Source organism: Schistocerca serialis, chromosome 1 (genome assembly GCF_023864345.2).
Source record: "Schistocerca serialis cubense isolate TAMUIC-IGC-003099 chromosome 1, iqSchSeri2.2, whole genome shotgun sequence".
Lineage (NCBI taxonomy): Eukaryota > Metazoa > Arthropoda > Insecta > Orthoptera > Acrididae > Schistocerca > Schistocerca serialis.
The window spans coordinates 382,534,481-382,538,019 of NC_064638.1; the positions used below are offsets into that span (position 1 = coordinate 382,534,481).

Consider the following 3,539-nt stretch of genomic DNA (forward strand, 5'->3'; position numbering starts at 1 on the left):
TAACGTCTCTTCATATCTGTTTTGTTTATAACTTTGTGTGTGTGTGTGTGTGTGTGTGTGTGTGTGTGTGTGTGTGTTGGTTGGTTGACTGTTATTGAGGGCGTGTTGCAGACCATTTACAATGAATGTAATAGTTGTCAGAGAGTGGTTGAAAGCTTTGATATTCAGCTGATTTGAGTTTTGGTTTAAATGTTTTGTAGAGAGGTTCATGGACACGCACGCCCCCCTTCCCCCTCCCTCCCCCCCCCCCCCCCCCACACACACACACAAAACAGAAATGAATAGATGTTACCTCTCAGCATACGTCACTCATACGTCGTCTTGTTCCTGAGGAAAATTGTTTCTAACCATCGAACAGACAGACAGACAAAAAGGACAACAAAGTTGTCCAATAAGGATTCCCTTTTCCCCGACTGATGTACGGAACCCTAAAAACAATGAACTATGTTTTGCTGAAGATGCTGATCTCAAATTATTTCATTATTAAGTAAACACTGACATAAAACGACGATCTTGTGAACCTCCGAGATGGTAATTACAAAAGTAAATGAAAGCGGTAGCAGCAGCTCTCAGAGATTGGTATCTGCTATTTAATTACTGGTTCTGCAAGGAGCAGCCTGAAAATAAATCGACAGCGCGCTGGCTTTTTGCGGCGAAAAGGCAGTTGCGCTCAAGCTATCTACTGGGCGCGGTGGACGTGCGAGAAAACCTCCGGGGCGGCAGAGGGCGGAGCCCCACGGGCCGAAGAAACGAGATCCGGTTTCCAGGCTGCCGCGGCCCGCGTCGACCCGCAGCTGCGTGCGATGCGGTACACAGGTAATTAGTTTTCCCTGCGCCCTCCTCTAGTGCTTCGCCAACTCGATTTTAATTAAAACGAGAAAACAAGACCATATCGAATATCGCGTAAGTCGGCAGCCAAATGGCGTTGTAATTAGCGGGTAATTGCGCGGCAGGTCCGCTGTCACGGGTTTCATTAAATTACCGGCGCGGCGGGGCCAACAATTGACTGCTTCGCATTGCCGCGTGAGATCTCTTCGCTGCGAGAGCGCGTAGCACTGCGTCGCTACGCACGCGGCGACAGCTCGAGGCAGCTCCGTCTCTGATGACCTCGAGGGCGGCGGAACATTGAACTCTCCTCGCCTTTCTTCCTCGCTTCCATTCACAAGAGCATGAGACCTTGCCTCGCGTTTCGGCCCTTTCGCTCGAAATTATGTCCTCTTGAGCGTGGAATATTTCAGCAACGCTGACGCGAAACTCGACTCGCGATCTACATACGTGGTCTCCGCAGGGCGTCGCATGGGACAAATGAAGTGAATTCGGTGTTTCTACAATGTAGAGAAGTATTTGACAGAGTACGACGACAATGAGGCTTTCAAAATAAAACAGTTTCCTACATACCGTACATACAGTATTAACGAGGGGACAGTACGAAGTTGCCCTTACCGATTTCTTTCGTTAGGACAGGGTGTGTGGAGCACGACTACATCTATATCATTACTCTCCAATTCACAATTAAATGCATGGCAGAGGTTTCACTGAACCAACTTCGAGCTACTTCTCTAGCGTTCCACTCTCAAACAGCGCGCAGGAGAAACGAACACTTTTCGTGCGAGTTCTGGATTTTCTTAGTTTAGTATCATGATCATTTCTCCCTGTGTAGGTGGGCTCCAACATAATAGTTTCGCACTCTGAGGAGAAAGCTGGTGATTGAGATATTGTGATAAAGTCCTGTCGCAGTGTTCAAGAATGTTCAAATGTGTGTGAAATCTTATGGGACTTAACTGCTAAGGTCATCAGTCCCTAAGCTTACACACTACTTATCCTAAATTATCCTAAGGACAAACTGACACCCATACCCGAGGGAGGACTCGAACCTCCGCCGGGACCAGGCGCACAGTCCATGACTGCAGTGCCCCTAGACCGCTCGGCTAATCCCTCGCGGCCCTGTCGCAATGAAAAAAGTTTTTGTTTTAATGACTGCCATCCAAATTCGTGTATCATATCCATGCCACTCTCTCCCCTGCTTGGCGATAACACAAAACGAGCTGTACTTCTCTGAACTTTTTCAATCTCCTCTGTTAAATCTATCTGATGTGGATCCCATACCGAACAGCAGCACTCCACTAGAGGGCGGACAAGCGTGGTGTAAGCAGTCTCTCTAGAAGACCTGCTGCATTTTGTGAAGTGTCGTGGAAATAAATCGCAGTATTTGATTTGTTTCACCCAGAACATTATCCGTGTGATAGTTCCAATTTAAGTTATTCGTAACTGTTATCCGTACGTATTTAGTTGAGTTTACAGCCCATAGATTTGTGTGACTTATCGTGTAACCAAATTTAGCGGATTTCTTTTTAGAATTCATGTAGATGACTTCATAGTTTATATGATTTAGAGCCAATTGCCAATTTTTGCACCATACAGATATCTTTCTAAATCATTTTCCAACTCGTTTTGACCATCTGAGGACATTACAGGACTGTAAACGTCAGCATTATCATCTGCAAACAATCTGATACACTTTGTTTCTACATATATAAATAGGAAGAGGCACCTCTGAACCGTTTTCCAGAATATCGAACTTGAAATTTCTGGGCGTGCTTATATGCTTTGTAGGCAACGGCCTTGCCGCAGTGGGTACACCGGTTCCCGTCAGATCACCGAAGTTAAGCGCTGTCGGGCGTGGCCGGCACTTGTATGGGTGACCATACGGGCCGCCATGCGGTGTTGCCATTTTACAGGATGCACTCAGCCTCGTGATGCCAACTGAGGAGCTACTCGACCGAATAGCAGCGGCTCCGGTCAAAGAAAACCATCATAACGACGGGGAGAGCGGTGTGCTGACCACACGCCGCCCCACCCCCCTATCCGCATCCTCAGCTGAGGATGACATGGCGGTCGGATGGTCCCAATGGGCCACTTGTTGTCTGAAGACTGAGTGCTTTTTTTATATGCTATGCACGGACGGTAATACGGAAGGATTTCGTAGCCGAACAAGTCAGCGCTCAATTTCGTAAGGGCGAGCAGTCGATGGATTCTCGCTGCTGGTTCTACTTCTCGCTGTCAGTTATCTGCATCTACATTTCGTGCTACGCTTCGATATGAGTGGTAAGCAGCGAAATTGTGCGACGACCTGGAACCGTTTATAAAAAGTAAAACAACTTTGTTTTCAATAGATACTCTGAAAAAAACATGGACATTCAAAAATTCGACTTTCATTACGTGTTCTGTATGTCGTGATAATTATTGTTTTCCATTTTTCTACGATCAGTCTCATCCTGATTCATGCAATGCTGTGTAGGTACATTGTAACTGTCACAAATGTAGATACAGTGAAATGACTACAATACTCTGATTTAAAGTTCTCGTATTCGCTTTCATTTCCAGGCTTGTCAGCGTGCGAACCATTCAACGGAACATCATCTGTATCAGCTTTCGGGGGTACGCTTGATGATTGCACGACACAAAGCTTTACGCCTAGCCTGGGCCCCTCAACACCGACATTGGACTGTTGATGACTGGAAACATGTCGCCTGCTCGGA

The 3,539-nt window shown here is 46.7% G+C and overlaps 1 pseudogene; it reads left to right on the forward strand.

Moving 5' to 3' along the window:
• Nucleotides 1-2,612: 2,612 nt before the first annotated feature.
• Nucleotides 2,613-2,730, forward strand: LOC126425015 (5S ribosomal RNA; annotated as a pseudogene).
• Nucleotides 2,731-3,539: the final 809 nt, after the last annotated feature.